Here is an 18,452-nt window from a genome sequence, read left to right as displayed (position 1 = left end):
ACTTGTTATTTCTAATTGCTTTACTATGTTGTGAGAAAGCTCAAAAAGTCTTCCCTGAATTAGAATCCTAGGTAACCTTCTTCTGGAAATAGAGCTCTGGGCCCGTGACATGTGGTGGCATTTTGCATGTTAGTGACCTTGATTTCTGTTTTTGTTTCACCTTAGCACTTACCTCATTTACCTCAAATAGTACTGAATAAAATAACCCATAAAAAGGAAAAGGAAAATAAAAGAAATACAGGTAAAAAATATGGTATAATCTTTAAAAATAATCTGGGTTATATAGTTCGGATGATGAAAAATTGTTCTGGTTTGAGTGAAGCACACTGTTCAGCTTCTACACTTTATGTTTATTGACTAATACCTAATTACTTGAATTCTGATGTTCAAGAGCTAAGAAATTATATACTAATGAGTTCTCTTGGCTTCTACTTTCTAGTTTATGTTATAAATAATTAGTCACTTTTTAAAAACTGTTTTGTTGCAATTTAAAAACCACGTAGCTCAATAATTGCATGTGTGGTTATCATTCTTGCAGTGACCCTCTAGGGATAAGACTGCTTATTTTTGTCTCCAAACCAGCTTCTCAGCCTTCCTTCCCTCTCTTGGATATGGTATACTTGATCTTCCAAAAATGAAGGCTAGAAATCTCAGCTTAATCTTAGACTCTCCTCTCTTCCTCAGAACCACTGACTCATGGTAATTTCCTTCTGGCTGTGTTCTACTTCTGGGCCTTGTGTCTAGCCTCACTATCCCTTCCTTTGTTCAGGCTCTCAGACAATAACTTCCTCCCTTATCACCAAGCCTTTTAGTCTCTCCACTTCAGTTAATTTCCTACACGGTCATAAGAAAAAGAGCAGTTCTGCTGTTTCTGTGTTCAAAATCTTTTAATAGTTCCCCATTGCCTTCAAAAAATGTGATCAAAATTTGAAGAATGTTCATTGAAAAATGTTGCCTTATTGATAATGGCAAAACAGTAGAATCAATATAAATGTTCAGTAACAGGGGGATCATTAAATAAAACATAATTTCCGCCTTATGATGAAATATTATTTGACTATTAGAGGTGTTGGTTTCAAAGAATTTTTAATGTGTGACAAATATGTAGAGCATAATATTGACTATACCATCAAAAATACGAAACACACAAAATGTTTACATTTATTTAGATGTTACTAGTTATCGCTGGCTCACCCAGTTAAAGGAAGGTTTTCTTTCTGGCTACATTTTCTAATTTTCTGCAATGAGTGTACATTGCTTTTATAATCAGAAAAACTTGCCCTGAAAATCAGGATCTGGAAGGGACCTTATGAATTATTTAGTTTTGTTGTTCTTAGTATATTTTTGGACCTCACTGAGGATCTGATGAATGATAAGGAACTTTTCTCATAAAAAAAAAAAATGGGGGCACCTGGGTGGCTCAGTGGGTTAAAGCCTCTGCCTTTGGCTCAGGTCGTGATCCCGGGGTCCTGGGATTGAGCCCCGCATCGGGCTCTCTGCTTGGCGGGGAGCCTGCTTCCTCCTCTCTCTCTCTCTGCCTGCCTCTCTGCCTACTTGTGATCTCTGTCAAATAAATAAATAAAATCTTTAAAAAAAAATGAACATCAGACCTTAGACAAAAAATCTGTCAAAATTTCAGGATTTGAGACCTCAGATTAAGAAACATTTATAGTACAGATCTCTCATTTTGGAGAAAAGGCAGGTTAAAGATGATTTGCCTTCTCTCCCGTAGGGGAGTTGGAGGAAGAGCTGGGACTAGATCTGGGGTTTCTAGTGTTTGCCCTGAAACAGAGTTGTCTGGGAGACTTGGGATCACGTTACAAGCGTGCTCCCAGTCATATGCTTTCTACAGTGCTCTGTAAGTCACTAAGGCTGTGAGGCCCCAGACCACATGTGAAGAGGTTCCCATTTATGTCTGTGGAGAGACCTCAGGGTGGTATGGCTGTTGCTGCTGTTTGTGGGAGTGGCTCCCCTCCTCCTCCTCCCTGTGAGAGCTTTTACTAGATCAAGAGGACTAGCTTCTGAGTCATTGATGACTCCTAGAAGTAAGCAAATATAATGTGTGTCTGAGAACACGGTGTTAGGTACCTGTTCTTACCCATCCCCCTGGCCATACTTTATGCTTTTATTGTGTGCATGGTGATAGACTTTTGCTTTGAGAATGTTTGTTTCCTTCTGTTATCTGGCAGTTTCCTTTATATGTCCTTGATCGTGATGATGATGGCAGGGCAGGACATGGCCTCTGTACACTTGGATTGTTCATTCTGGCAGATGCCATAGCAGCTCTCTGCCTGGATAGCCTGCAAAGTGCAAGGCTGGACAAACCTCTCTTCCTCTGGTTTTGCACGATTCTGTCTTTGCACGATTCTGTCTTTGCAAAACCTTAAGCTAGGGAAAAAAAAAACACCACTGACAAGAGCAACACATCTGCTAGAGCCTGCCTTTTAACTGGGAAGGAAGGAGAGATGCCCTTACTTTGTCAGAAAGCCCTGAAGGGCCCTGATAAATCTTGCCACAGACAGCAGATTTTGCAGATAAAGGAAGAGTGTTTTCTTTGGTGCAATAAAGTCGCAAACATAGATCTAGAAACAGCTGTCTGATCATGTTTTCCAAGTTGTTAAGCTTTCCACAATTTAATCTCTGCAGAGAGCCTTGAATCAAAAGAGAGGATGGAATCTCTGGCTTGAACAAAGAAGTGGTGTAAAAGGTAAGGACAGGAACCTTTCTTACTACTTGGAAGGGCCAGTAGGAGGCAAGTTACTTTCACAGCTAATACTTACTCCTGATGAGAAGTAATGCTCCAGTGTAGGTGGTGCCATCATTTTTTTTTTTTTTTATAGGTGGGGATACTGAAGCTCAAAGGGTCAATATTTTGCCCCAGGGCACACAGTTAATACGAGACTAAGCTGAGTGTGTCTGCTTCCAGCTCAAGTTCTTTTTCCCATAGAATAAATAGCTCCCCTGGTGTCGTATTGTTTTGGAGTGTTCTCGTGATCTTTTATGTGTATGTATATTTGAATTTTTTTTTTTTAAGAATTTATTTATTTGAGAGAAAGAGTGAGAGAGAGATCATGAACCAGGGGAAAGGGAAGAGGGAGAAGCAGACACACCACTGAGCAGGGAGCCTGATGACACTCCATCCCAGGACCCCGAGATCATGACCTGAAATGATGGCAGATGCTTAACCAACTGAGCTACCCAGGTGCCCTGAAATGTTTTTATTTATCTACTTCAATCTCACTAATACAATTTTGAAAATACAAAAGAGTATACACATAGGTATGGACGCACACCAAATGGTTCTGTCCTGACTTCAACCGCTTTGGAGAACCTCATAGGTACAGTAATGGGCCCTGAGAAAGGTCTCCTTTCTTTTCTTTGTTGATATATTCTTAAATAATTTTTCCCCAGACCTTCCCCCCACCCCCAGGGCAATTTCTGATGAAATTACAATAAAAATGTATATACAGTTTCAACTTTTTAAAAAATATTTTATTTATTTATTTAACAGAGAGCGAGAGATCACAAGTAGGCAGAGAGGCGGGGGGAGGGGGGAGCAGGCTCCCTGCTGAGCAGGGAGCCCGATGTGGGGCTTCATCCCAGGACCCTGAGACCATGAGGCTTTAACCCACTGAGCCACCCAGGTGCCCATAGTTTCAACTTCTTAACTACTTAATTCTTTTCTGCTGAGCGCTTCATTCTGTCACCCAGTCGAGTCCTGTTCTTCAGCTGCCATTTCTGCTGAGAACTTTCTGGTGGTAGGAGACACAGGAAGAGTAAAGCAGTCCCTAGGTGGTCTGGGTGGAAGCCATAGGGTTCATGAATTATACCCTATGCTTTTCTTCAGTCCTCTCAGTCTGTTCTAAAGGGAAGTGGTTGGGACATTATCATTTGGTCTGCAGCCTGGGAGGACACAGTGACGATTTTTGGCTGAGCATGGAATGGAAGAGGGAATGTGTCCACTGACCTTCTATTTCTGATTCACGGAGAACCGTGTGAAGACAGATGGGTATGACCTTCAGAGTCCTTCCTTCTACTCTCTTAGAAGTGAACCTTTTACATTTATTGAGCTAGGTCGTGTATCTACATGGGACTGGGTGGACTGATGTATGTAGCCTGGACGGCCAGGTGTGGATGCAGTGACCGTTCAGGACTCTGAAGTCTGGAGCCAGTCAGGTCCCCTCGCACAGCAGTCCTCTTTCCGTGGCAGGGCTGCCCACGCTGGAGGGCACAGAGGGACAAAGGGGAGCAAACAAGGAGCACACCAGCTCTTTGGGAGTGACTTTTCCTTCTTCAAAACTTGTAGATTTGTAGACTGTTGAACTTCAGGATTGCCTTACTTATAAATTCTTTTGAAAAAATACTCTGATTCCACTCTCTGTGTCTCTTGAAGCTGCTTTCCTGGGGTTTTCGGTTAGCCTGCTGTGGGGGAAGCAAACCACATCCTTTGCAAGAGATGCAATGTCTCTAAATAGCTTTTTTTTTTCCCCTCTTTCTCCATTACATTGACTGATGTCAGCATTGTGTTTGAGGCAGGGGTGTCAACAGGCTGCTCAATGCTTAAAACCTCTGCCTGTTCTTTCTCTTGCATTCAGTTTCGCACTTCCTGCCTTCTGCTGCTTCTCAGCAAGCCCGTTAGACAAAGCGCCCTTCCTCCCTGGTCTGTGTGCGGCTGCCTCTGTCATGCTCTTGGCTCTCTCAGGAGGGACCAATGTTCTCTGAACTTCTGTTAACTTTGGTTATGTTCACTAACTTTCCTAACTTGCATTGAATACTGCTATCAGAGAAAGTGCTTCCAAAAGCCCTGTGCCCTTCCTGGCTGCCCCAGCGGCGTGGCTTTCCAGAATGAGGGTAGCATTCTTTGAGGAGCAGAGTTGGACCCGAGACACATATGGGTGGTCCCCAGGACTCATTGTGTGCCTGAGCTGTTTTGCCACCTGAGGGAAGGAGGAGTGGAAGAAAACAGGGAGGTTTTCTCAGGGAGCGTTAGTACTCCCAGGGCTGGACCTTGAACTGTCTTGTGTGTACCTGTGTGATAAGGTTCAATATGTACTGCCTTGACCTGTGGTAAAGCTGCGCCTACCCACCAGTTCTCTTCCCGATTGTGCTGCTGTGGATAAAAGAGTCTAGCTAAACAGTTCTTATCACACGAACCAAGCACAGTGTCAGCTTCACCTTGAGTGGTGGGCTTGAGTGCCCTGTCACCCTGTGGAACTATTCAAACATGCCAGTCACATCTTCCTATGGCAAGGAGGGGTCACATCATCCCATTGTTACTATGAAACCTGTCTCCACAGCCTCTGCTTGTTCACGCTACTCCTGAATGAGGCTCCATGTGGCCCTGTATGGCAAGCAGTGGCCACCCGGGAGCTGTGAGTCAGTGTGCCTTGTGAACTCTTGTGGATCTCAGCTGTCCAGTATTGGGTATCATGCATTCATTTGATTCCCACATCCCCTAGGGTGGGAACATCAACCACTCTCACCAGTGGGGGTGGGGTGGGGAGAGGAGGTGATCAGAATATAATGCACCCATTATTCTTTGAATGGATCAAGTGTATTTCTGCCTTTCTACTGTTTCCCCTCTTTAATATAAACTGCACAGAGTGGAAAACACATCTTTAAATTTTCAACATTCTATCCTTGGTGTCTAGTACAGTGAGGCCTGGCACTGAACACGTACTTGATAAAAGTAATTTTTGAATAAATGAATGAGGACTTCTTAAGGCCCCTTTCTGAGTAAGGACCACAGTGTTAGCTACGGAGTTTAAATAGTTATAGTGAAGGGCGTGAGCAGAGCGTCCAGCTCCTCACTAACTTTGCCAAGTCCTTCCAACCTCAGGGGTATCCTAGTACAGAGAAGAATAGATCCTGAAGACATAACCCACATCCTCAGTTTAAGCTCAGCTAAGACTGATGTGCTTTAGTTGATACAGACTTTGCCTGATTTTGCTGAATTTGGTAACCAGCTTTACCTTCCACCTTCTGAGATATCCCGTTCCATTTGCCTAATGAACCTGAAAGGAACTTAGTGCCTGTCTCTCTCGATATCATTTTTTTCTGGGTTATCTTCTCCAACTTTAATTTGTTCATGGGGAAAGCTGGCGTCCATAAGAGAGGATGGGGGTGGGATGAAAAGAATTTATTCCAGCATTTTGTAATTTCTTTAGTTGAGGTACCATCATTTTCTTTTGTGCTGAGGTCAAATTAGTCAGCAGACAGAATTGTACCAGGGAGAGGAAGACAGAATCATCTCTGGAAGAATTTGGCCTATATAGAATTTAGAGAAATCTATCTTTGATTTCCCTTTGGTTGTTTTCAGGAGGATTTGAGCTTGAGGGGAGTCTGAATATCTTTTAGATCTTCAGTCTTATCTTTTAAGGCTTGACATTTTGTGCATTTTCACTTTTAGAACTTTGCTTCCATTTTTTACCCATCCCTGCCAATGTACGTTTCACCTTTAAAAAATTAAATTTAGGGGCGCCTGGGTGGCTCAGTGGGTTAAAGCCTCTGCCTTCCACTCAGGTCATGATCCCAGGGTCCTGGGGTCGAGCCCCGCATCGGGCTCTCTGCTCAGCAGGGAACCTGCTTCCTCCTCTCTCTCTCAATGCCTGCCTCTCTGCCTGCTTGTAATCTCTGTCTGTCAAATAAAATAAATAAAATCTAAAGAAAAAATTAAATTCATATCTGATCTTCTCTGGGGAGTCTTTCCTGCATTTATGTCTTTGTTTCCTTTTCAGAACTCCCCAAGGGTTGATTGGTTGGTTTGTTTTTATAGTATTATCTTTCACATGGAGCAACACCCAGTTTGTTAATTTTGTTCATTTTTGCTTTTCAAAGCTGAGGACTTGGAGGCATTTTCTTCTCTTTTTTAGAGTCTCTTATACAGAGCTCTGCTCATAACAAAGAGGTTTTGTCAAAATTTGCTGCCTGGGCGCCTGGGTGGCTCAGTGGGTTAAGCCGCTGCCTTCGGCTCAGGTCAAGTTCTCAAGAGTCCTGGGATCGAGTCCCGCATCGGGCTCTCTGCTTGGCAGAGAGCCTGCTTCCCTCTCTCTCTCTCTGCCTGCCTCTCCATCTACTTGTGATTTCTCTCTGTCAAATAAATAAATAAAATCTTTAAAAAAAAAAAAAAGAAAATTTGCTGCCTGATGGTTAGATAGTAGGAGACAAGTATCACTCATGGGGAGACAAGACCACAGAACGGGTGTGAGTTTGTGTGAAGTTATAGTAAACGGATTCACAAGGCATCCTGAGCCCTGTTTATCGAAGCAGTGGAAACACCCTAAAGAATTTTATTCCAGGAGCTGTTTAGCCAGGCCGCTTCCCAGATGGTGCTAAACTCTGCTTTAACTGTTTTGTATGGCTCACATGAACTGTGTCTCCCAGTGCTCCTGGAGACAGTAATTTGGAGGTATTACTAATTCTTGTCATTTGTTTTCTGCCTGGATTTATAATCTGCGCTTGCGACATGACTTCTCTCACTTCTGAAAACAGTCAGGCTCAGCAGCTGGCGGAGCCGTGGATTAACATTTCCATGGATCGTGTGGTTGCTGTTGCCTCAGGTGATAGAAGCGAAGGAAAGAGGAGCAGAAAGAATGAGCGAGATCATTTTTTAGTGTCTTGATTTCCAGTAAGGCAATAGAAGTTAAAGGTGTTTCCCTGCCGCTTACCCTAAGACATTTGCTTTAGAGACTTAACAGGACTCTCTCTGTGGGGTGATTGGTCCTAAACTTTCTTAACAGAAGGTGTGTGGCTTCACTGAAGTAGGCATAGTGCAGATGGGTGTTAGCACAAAGGTTTGTATGAGCAAACCCACCTCAGCAACCAGCGCTAATTGGCTCCCCTGGGAAGTCCCAAGAGAAGCTGTCAATCACAACGACCAAGTTTTTGTTTATAATTTGTAGTGATTTCTCCTCTACTGCTCTTTTTCCACCCCCATCCAGCCTGTCTCTCTTCCTTGCACAAATAACAAGTAATAGAGTACAGAAAATTAGAGAGTAGAGGCACGTCTGACGTTGACTTCAACTTCAATTTTTCCCTCCACTTTCCATTCTCCCCAGGGTTATCTTTCAGGATGAGAGGTGAGATTTTCCTCTGTGCCACCCTTCTCTCCCATTATCACTCTTAGTATAGAAAATACCCTTTCATGTGGGAGGGACACTCTCTCAGGTGTATCCCACAAAGCTAGGAAGTAGTGTTAAAAAATAAGTGTACAATATTAGTGAATTTTAAAAGGTGATTCCGTATTTCTCTAATGTTAAATGTATTCTACTCTGCTAAAGCTGGAGATGATCCTAGGCTCATCGATTATTTTTGTTAAATCATTATATTTCAAGATTAAATCATAGGGCAAGGAAACCCTTGTCTTTCTGCAGGATACTGGATTGGAAATAAAGAGTGGCTTCCGGGGGTGCAGGGACCCTTCTGTTGAGAAAATAACGATAATAGCAGCTACCATTTAATAAAGACTTCACATGTGAGGAGCTACCTTGATCCTGACTTTACCTAACTGAAGGTAATGGGTCAAGGTTCCATAGCAAGTAAGTGTCAGGATTTGAGATCCTACAGCGAGAGTCAGGATTTGACCTTGGGGAATCCATGATTTCTAGAAGTCCTTGCATTCTACACTGTGCATAATTTAAATTCATGATTAAACCAGGTGTTCTTTCCAATGTCTGAAAGGCAGGATAACTCGGATGTAGTTAGCTAACCCATTCTATAGTTGTGCTATTGTGCGTTTTTTGTTTCAGGTCCATAATGCATCTGGTGTTGTTGCTATACACAGGTGGTGATAAACTTTGTGGGTAATGATGGTAGATCTCATGGGCCTTAGCACACCTAGGTCCCCCCTTTCTTTCTCGCACTAAGATGGGAGATGAGTGAGGAGTCTAGAGAGCCAGGTGGAGTGTCTATGCCACGATTACACAGATTGAACTGAAGTTCTTTACCCCACCTAGTGATAGGACATAATTAGCAGAGAGAACTTTATCTTTTTCTAGTGAATATGTGATGTAGGGCGAAATTCAAAAGAATAACAAATTGGGATGCCTGGGTGGCTCGGTCAATTAAGCATCTGCCTTCAGCTCAGGTCATGATCCTGGGGTCCTGGGATCGAGACCCATATGGGGCTCCCTGCTCAGTGGGGAGTCAGCTTCTCCCTCTGCCTACTGCTCCCCTTGTGTATGTTCTCTCTCTCCCTCTCTCTGGCAAGTGAATAAATAAAAATAAAATATAAATATAAAATATAAAATAAAATCTTTAAAAAAAGAATAACAAATTCCAGAAACATTTTTATCTGTTTCATGAACACATGGGGCTCAAGAAGTTATCAGTTTCTTATCATGTACTTAATTTAAGAAGTTTTTCTTCTTTGCTTGTGCCTACAAAGGGATTTAAGCTTGATGGATGCAAATTGATTTTTAAAAGATCATTACAATCTTTAAACCTGTGGCATTATCTTTAGATTATAAGTGCTAAACTCAAGTCTACCCCCTTGTTTCATGATGAGTAAAATTAACCTAACAACCTTCAGAGCTAATTTGGATAAGCCAAAATCAGACATATACTTATTTTAATGAAAGGGATTTTAGTGTTGTAGTTATCTTTATATTGTTTTAAAATAAAGTTAAATTGAATAGAAAGGTAGTCAATTTAGTTACACATTGAAACACCTCAAAAGCCTTCTCAGAATCATTTCCTTTTAGCAGTCAGTGTTAAAGGGAGGCTTAGGGGAGGGTACATGGGAGAGAAAGGATTAGGCCAAATGTTCACAGATTCTGATTTGGAGTAGAAAAATTGGTTCTGAAAACCTAAGTTTGGAACATTAACTAGAGCACCTCCTCTGTCATGTAGCTTCATCAGTACCATCCCAACATTCAGGGTTGTTTGTATTTTATCGAGAAATGGAATATAAAAGTGCACATGCAATTCAAATTATTTTTTAGCTACAATTTTATCTTCTTCTGTTGTGTTCTATGTACAAACAATAAATCTCTCTTGGAAAGAATTCAGTCTAATAACTTGTTTCCAGCCTTATTCCATTTTCTCCCCATAGGATAGGCAGAGATGCCAGTAAACAAGAAAACGATCAAAAGGTGAGGCAAAGAAGTAGACAGTGCAGCAGAGCCTCTGGATAGCAGTCAGAAAGGATGGCCGGTCTCTGACTCAGCCTGTCTTGAGAGGTTGGCAATGACTTTGAAATGTTATCAAGTCCATCTCTTTTTCTTTAGGCAAGACTGTGCTTATAGCTCTCCCAGTGGATGATAATCTGTCCTTTTTTGTAATGAAAGTTCCACTGTAGAGGACACCAGCCCCCTCAGGAACTCATTGTGAAGTTAGATAGTTTTCAGAGAAGGGTTCTGTTATTGTTGATTGTTGTTGTTCATTCCTTCCTCTGGGATGATCAACTTTGTATGAACAGAGTTGCCTCCGTATAAAGTCCTTATCTTTGACACCTGAACAGACTGACAGAGACACTGACCACCAGAGAGAGCAACTAGTCTCATCCCTCCGTTGTCATGAGTGTCTCCTCCATATTGAGAATGCAGCCTTTTCTATTTTAAAGATTTTATTCTTTCTTTATTTGAGAGAGAGCATGAGAAAACAAGCATGAGCAGGGTGAGGGGCAGTGGGAGAGGGAGAAACAGATTCCCTCCTGAGCAGACCCAGGACTGATCCCAGGACCCTGGGATCATGACCCAAGCCAAAGGCAAATGCTTAATTGACTGAGCCACGCAGGTGTCCAGACTTTTCTATTTTAAATAGAAATAGTTGTATTGTTGACTTCCGGGCCCTTGAGAACTTCTCATTTTTTTTCTTTTCTTTTCTTTTTTTTTTTTTTTTTAAAGATTTTATTTATATATTTGACAGACAGAGATCACAGGTAGGCAGAGAGGTAGGCAGAGAGAGAGAGGAGGAAGCAGGCTCCCTCCTGAGCAGAGAGCCCCATGCGGGGCTCATCAGGACCTGAGCCAAAGGCAGAGGCTTTAACCCACTGAGCCACCCAGGCGCCCCAAGAACTTCCCATTTTCTTGCCAACTCTGCATTGATAGTATTTCCCTACTCTGGGCTAAAATTATGCTGGTTTTGTCAGTCAGTAGCCCAAATACGTCAATCCTATGGGTGTTTGTGTTTCTAGGCCATAGGATTAGCATGGTGATAACTTTGAGTTTTGGATTCTTTGAGTTTTGGTCCCGTTTCTGCCACAGCTACAGCTATAACTTTGAATACCTTCCTAAGTGTTTTTGAGCCTCAATTTGTCACTGTTAAATGTGTGGTTGGTTTAGATCAGATTTTTCTAGTGAGTTTTCCCAAAAAATGTTAGCACATTTCCAAGAAACGTTAACACATACAACATAAGAAATGGTTTAGTTTTTCGATAGGTGGTCACGGTGGTGGCGCTGCAGTGAGCACAAGATTAAATGTACCCAAACAGTTTTTGGGTTTTGTTTGTTTGTTTGTTTTCATGAAAGATTTGATGCTTAAAAAAAAAAAGTGCATTGTTAATCATTGAACCTTCAGAAGAGGTTTCCTAAATTTATCTGATTATGATACTTTTCTTTCCTTTTAATACCATACTTTTAATACTATACTTTCCTTTTAATATGATACCTTTCTTACCCTTTCATACTCACTTTTGACCAGGCTCATCTGCAAAGTAAAAGTAGACACTCTTTCCCTGTGCTTATCCTGGAAAGTGGATCCAACTGCTAAGAAAGAGTTCAGAGCTCTATGGGTAAACTATAGGTGATCGTTTATGTATTTTGTGGTTTTCCTTTTGCTTTATGAGCTGTTTGAAGGGAGGGGTCTTTTCTTACTTATCTTGTGCAAAGAGGGTGTGGTTTAGTGCTTGATCCCTAGAAGACACTTAATAAGTGTGTTAAATTGAGTTAAACTGTCTGCAAATGAAAGCCACTGCCTTGAAAAATTTTGAGCTGCTTGTCACAGAAAATGTTTTTATAGACTGGAGTTTTGAAATGGGTGGAATTTGTAGTCAAGACGATATCTAAGATCAGGAGTTTATGAGAGTTTCATATGGTTATAAATATAATATCATAAAAATATCACTCACAGATAACCTCTAGTAGATTAGAAAAGGACACAGTTCAGCTTTGTAGGCATTCTTACTGGTAAGCTCCTTTCCTTGGTCTGGATAAATTTTCTGATTGCCTTGAGTCCAGATTCCTCCTGGGAGCATGGCATTATTAATTGGAGAATTTCATCCGGATTAGTGATACATAAGGAGGGACAAGATCCCATGAAATTTACTTCCTTCTTCATCTTGTGCAATGCCACCGTGTCCTGAGGAATTCACTCCACTGAATTTATGATGAGTGTGTTTTTCTATTTTGCCTTTCTAGTACCTGGCTATATTTCTTACAAGCTTTTGGAGAGTGTAAAATATGCCTCATATGCATTTATCTCTCTTTTGATACATAGTGTTTTGTGATCATAGGAAGAACGCAATAAATATTTGTTGAAAAAAATAAACAGATGAAGATGGTGGTTTTGACATTTTTCCAATTTAGCATCTGAAGTTAGATAGTAAATTTGATGAATTTATATTATACTTAGTAGAAATTCAAGTTTTGAGGGTAGGAAAAACAAGAAAAAGTTACCTATTATTTCACTACCAGAGATTAACTACCATTAAGACTTCAGATTATTTCCTTTTAGACATATTTTATATGGAGGGAATTTTTAGATATGTTGTGATCACATTGTACATATAATTTGTGTCTGATTTTTTCACTTGTAATTATATGCAGCATTGATAATCATTATATGTACTATTTTATATGTAAGAAATATTTCACAATAAAAATTTGGAAACCATAGAAGTCCAGGGTGACATGGTTTTCACAAATAGAATTTTCACAGTCTTCCTGTGTGGTTTTCTGAAGCATTGTTCCTTTTACGATCATACTTCTTATTAAGCTTTTCCTCATTTTATTTTCATTTAATTATTTTGCTATATGAAAAGGCTAGTAAGCTTTCTGGACATGAGTATTTTCCTTTTGAATACTTTCAGAATGTAAATGTAACTGTTGGTGAACTGTTTCTCAAGTTTGTGACATTATTTCCTCTCTCCACCAGTATATGAACATTCCAAAATCATTGCAAACTCACCAGCAACAAGTATGTATTTCTTTAACTTTTTAAAAATATTGATCAACTTTAATGGGAAAGTGGTTCTTTATTTTGTTTCATTTTGTGGTCTTATTATATTAGTGAGGCCAACCTTTTTCTCATATATTTTTGAGAAATCACTTTATTTATTTATTTTTTTTTTTTAGAGGGGGTGAGCCTGAGAGAGTGGGGGGAGGGGGCAAGTGAAGGAAATCTTAACTAGGTTCCATGCCCAGAGTGGAGTGAGGCGGGGCTCCATCTCTCCCTGAAATCACCGCCTGAATCGAAATCAAGAGTCCAACCATTTTCTGGGCTGAGCCACGCAGGTGCCTCCATTTTTGTTCTTTTATGAATCGTCCATTCATGTCTTTTTGGTTATTTTTCTTATTGTGTGAATGCTTCATTCCACAGAGCGTGCTATTTCCTGCGGGTGTGGATACACACAGCATTGCTTTAGGCGCCGCCCTGGGCCGGTGGAGGAAGCCGAGTGAGGCCGCCATCTCTGTGGGCAGCCGGAACTGGCTGTTGTGCTGCTGCCTGTTTTGTAACACAGCGCCCGGGACGGAATGAGTTACTAAAGAGCCCCCTTTTTCCGTTAGTTCAGCATTGCAAAAGCCAGGCCTGGCCAGGGAGGTGTGTGTGACCCACGGCATTCTTCCCTTCGTCCCAGCTATTATTAGAGAGGTTCAGAAACGGCCGGGGAGCTGGGGCTGTGGGCACAGGTCGGTTGACGCTGCGCTCGGAGTTCTGAAGTGTCGCAACCACTCAATATGGCGCGCTCTTCACTTGAGCAAATTGCCAACAGCTTGCCTGTGACTCCTTAAGAATAATGAGAATCCACCTCATTTTAGGAGAGGAGCCAGATTGTGGCTGTATTTGGCAACCCGCATTCCCGTGCAGCTGCGATTGCTGAAGACCCTCCGTGGAGGGGAGGGGCCGTATCGACGGAGAAATGTCCATTTTGTCTCGGGAGCTGCTGAGCGTTCTCAGCCTTTGCTGGCAGTAACGCTTTCTCTAGCGTGGCCTCACTCTCCAGGCCACTGGACGTGACAGAAGTCATGCAGAATCGCCGCAGTCTATTTCTGTCCCTTGTCATTTTATGAGGGAGCTAAGTGCTAAATGCCTTCAGACACAGAGCATGCTAAGAACTCGTTTTGAAACAACAGAAACTAAAAGATACATCAAAGAAGCAGATTGTACTTTTTAAAAATACTCCTTTAATTAATTATTTAATTTAATTAATACTAATTTTTTTGTCTTGCATGAAGCACTCAAAAATAGTTTGAGAATTGCAAACACCACAGAAATTATCTCATAACAAAGAAAACAAAAGCTCTTTCACCTTAACAGCAGAGATTTTGTGTGGAACAGTTAAGAATAGGTAGAAATGATTTGAAGATGGAAGAATCTTTCCTGAATACTATGGTTATCATTTGTCCCCCTTAAAATTCTACAGCACCTTCATGTAACATGTAGGATTAAACTCAGTTTTCCTTGGCCATCTTTTCTGTCTGAATTACAGACTCTATACTGTTATTAAGCAACTTAAAAATCAACTTTTTTGTTTCTACCCCAGTATGTTTTATTCCCCAAGAAGAAAGCCCATTTCTGTCAGTGTGGACTTTCCTTATTTAGCAATCTGCCCCCTTAGTTATCTCTCATACTCTGTCTTGTCCACACTATATCAGTTCACATATTCAAAATATGTTGCCTTTTAATCCTCTTGATCATGGGTATGTATTATTATTTCCTTAAGGGAAGAGCCAGTTTTGTTTTGTTTTGTTTATACTTTCTAATGTGTTTACTAGAAAGTTTTTCATGTAATCTGTGTCTGAATGAATGTAGTTGATTGGACTGTTATTTATTCTAAAACATTCACGAGATTCCAATTGAGAGTACATTTCCAGGTGGTTGGGGACATTTGTACTTAGGATTACTGATTTTATAATTTAAATAAAGTCACAGTGTGAGTATTTATGAAATAAAGTAAATTCTGATTTTTTCAATCTGTCCCTTAAATCTTCAAATACGTGTTTTTTTAAAAAACGTTTCTTTTGTGTGTGTTTGGATGCCCATTAACAATTTTTTATTGCACACTTCTTCTTTAATTCTGTTATACATAATATATTGTGTTATATTAGTCTTAGGTGTACAGTAGAGCAATTCAACAATTCTATACATAGTGCGTATCATGATAAGTATTCTCTGAATCCCCTTCACTTGTTTCACCCAACCCCCTACCCACCTCCCCGCTGGTAACCATCAGTTTGTTCTCTACACTTAGGAGCCTCTTTTTTGTTTGTGTTTATTGTTGGTTTGTCTCTTTTTTTCTTTGTTCATTTGTCTTGTTTCTTACTTTGCACGTGTGAAATCATATAGTATTTGTCTTTCTCTAACTAGCTTATTGCGTTTAGCATCATGCTCTCTAGTTCCATCCATGTTGTTACAAGTAACAGCACTTCATTCTTTTTAATGGCTGAGAAATACTCCATTGTGTAGGTTTACGACCTCTTCTTCATCCATTCGTCTATTGATGGACACTTGGGCTGTTTCTACAATTTGACTATTATAAATAATCCTGCAGTAAACATAGGGGTACATACATCTTTTCAAATTAGCGTTTTTATATTCTTTTGATAAATACTCAGTAGTGGAATGAAAACGTTGCTTTTAAAGATTTTACACATCTCTGATGAGATGATCTTAAAAATACCTCAGCCGTGGAAGTAATGGGACAGGTGATGGTGGTGTTGGAAATAATATTCTTGGGGTGTGATGACCATGTGATTTTGGAACTCTGCATGTATAGTCAGTTCTGGCAATGGTTTAGAATGGAGAATAATGCTTTGGCCAACCAGAGTAATGGTAGAATCTAGTGGCGTTAACTTTCTGGGGATTTCATGTAACTTAGGCTCAGTAAAAATGTGAGGGAGAAATTGCTCTGATTTTTATCGACTAAAATTAAATTATAAGATTCCAAATCTAATACTAAAATCGTGAGCTCTCTCTTTAACGGTGAATGTGTCTAGACAGATAATGAGCTTGTTAAAAATCAGGATTATAATTCAAAGTGATAGCATCAGTTTGGACAGATATAAAAAGTTGTACAGAAGCAGTGTTTGAGGAATTACTTCCAGAGGCCAGGTTGGAAAGTATGTTGTATAGATTACTTTGCTGAGGTGAAATCAGAAAATACATTGTATTTGTATTATCTTGACTCAGGAATATGTCATAGCCAAAAGTAAACTTATTCTTGGGAACTCCATAATAATAATGTTGATCTAGAGCTATTAATTATGAACTTAATTCTTAACTCTTATGATGTCTTCCTATAGTGTAATTATGAGTATTTATAAATGAGGAAATGGAGGCTCATATAGAAAAGTGAGTTGCTCATGTCACACAACTCGTAAGCATCAGAGTTAGGATTTGAACCTACTTCTCATTGACTCCAAAGGCCAATATCTTGAGATACTGGAAAGTTTTTCAGGAAATAGAAAATTAGTCATGAACAGTTATCATCACATATACAGGAGGGATTCCTTGCCATTTCTAAGTTGTTCTCATGAGTTACTGCTGGTAAGGTTGAAATACATGTGCTCTTTCTAATCTCTGCTAACTTGGTTGACATGGTCTGACGTGCAGGGTGATTACTAAACTTGCAAAAAGAAGAAAGGGCAAAGATGAGACAGTTCAGGAACAAAGCTTAAGTTGAGGTAGCATTCCTCTTCTTGGAGGAAGTGTTCGAACCATGCTATTTTTAGTAGATTTTCTTTTTCTTTTCTTTTCTTTTCTTTTATTTATTTGACAGAGAGAAAGAGAGCACAAGCAGGGTAAGCAGAAGAGGGAGAAGCAGGCTCCCTGCTGAACAGGGAGCCCAATGTGTGGCTCAATCCCAGGACCCTGGGATCATGACCTGAGCTGAAGGTAGACACTTAACTGACCAAGCCACCCAGGCGCCCTTTAGTAGATTTTCTATGAGAAAGACAATGGCTGCTAATGAATGTTTTCCTGTGTATGAATAGCTTTAATATTGAGCATTTACTAAATGTCAGGTATTGCGTTACGGCTTCAAATATGTTTTCTTGTGTAATCTGTTTTTCCTCTCATTTAATCTTTGCAGGGACCCACCAATGTAGATACCATTAATGTTCCCATTTCACAGATTAGGAGCCTGAGGCAACAAGATTAAATGACTTTTCTGAGACTGCACATCTCATTGCTGGCTGAATCAGATTATGTCTAAATATCACAATGACATATTCTATATTTTTAACAACTACCTCCTGCTTTAAGCATTCTCCATCATTTTACACATGATACTGTACATGGATTACTAGGTGGCTTTGAAGTCCCAATCACGTTATCATTGCAAGAGTATATGGAAGGGTACAATAGAAAACATATGTGTTGTCACTAAATACAATTATTTTTGGTTTAGTTGGAAGGATAGATGAGTTCTGACAGCAGAGATTTTCTGGGAATCACTTCCTTCAGGTGTAAACTGGAATAAATAATGATTCACCTGCACTCCAGGGCTAGGCTGAACAAGATGGCATCTTTGATTATCTGGAGACCAGTGCATTTCCAGTTGTATTCTCTGTGGAACTGGGGATGCTGACATATGTGTGAATGGGCACGACTAGGGCATCTTGGTGGCATCTCAGTTTGCTTATCATGCCTACCTAAAAAATAATTTTAGAAGGGTATAGGAAAAGAAGTTTTATCTAAGAAATACTCTTCCAAGAATCAAGATTGATTGAAGATTCTTTTCAGAAGCATGGAAGATTCTCAAGGTATACTATGTCGATGGCTTTGCGAAATTAGCCCTTTCATACACCCATAGGTCTGTGAATAATTATCATGGAGTCAGGTTCCTTTTGTTCATTATTACAGGTTACTGTGGGCTTTATAGTTTCTGAAATATTGACAAGGCCATTCTGAATTATTATTTTGGAAACCATCAATATATGTGGTTCCTTTTGATTTAATAGTCTTGACTTCAATATTAATTCCAGGCATGTCAGGTGGGTGGTATTCTCTGAACATCTGTAAAGATAAGTTAATAATATTAATTAACATACTAGTGCCTTTTCTCTTCATCAATTCTTTTGCTAGAATGGTAATAATAGTGCTTTTAATAAAAAACACTACCTGAGATTTGCCTTTCTTTCTCATAGGATAGCTCTTGACGGTAAAATTGAGGTGGCCTCTGAACTCTGAAGTACCTCCAATTTACCAAAAATGGCTAATCTAATGTTGCAAAGCAGACTAAATCCTTTTAACACATTCCTGCTTTAGGGCCAATGCAGGAAAACATTCCCAGC

The 18,452-nt window shown here is 40.2% G+C and overlaps 1 protein-coding gene across 5 annotated transcripts in view; it reads left to right on the top strand.

Annotated features, from left to right (window-relative positions):
• The window catches only part of LOC132028661 (cAMP-specific 3',5'-cyclic phosphodiesterase 4D-like), a 907,530-nt gene that overhangs the window by 238,029 nt on the left and 651,049 nt on the right, over positions 1-18,452 (top strand). For 4 of the 5 annotated variants that reach the window (XR_009407493.1, XM_059417921.1, XM_059417919.1 and 1 more), the window contains exon 4: positions 2,647-2,707. The exons of the other annotated variant lie outside the window; for it this stretch is intronic. The gene's annotated coding sequence lies outside the window, so the exon portion shown is untranslated. The remainder of the gene's footprint in view (positions 1-2,646; positions 2,708-18,452) is intronic. 5 annotated transcript variants of the gene reach the window in all.

The sequence above is a fragment of the Mustela nigripes genome, chromosome 12 (genome assembly GCF_022355385.1).
Source record: "Mustela nigripes isolate SB6536 chromosome 12, MUSNIG.SB6536, whole genome shotgun sequence".
NCBI lineage: Eukaryota > Metazoa > Chordata > Mammalia > Carnivora > Mustelidae > Mustela > Mustela nigripes.
This window is presented reverse-complemented; position numbering and strand designations above follow the sequence as displayed.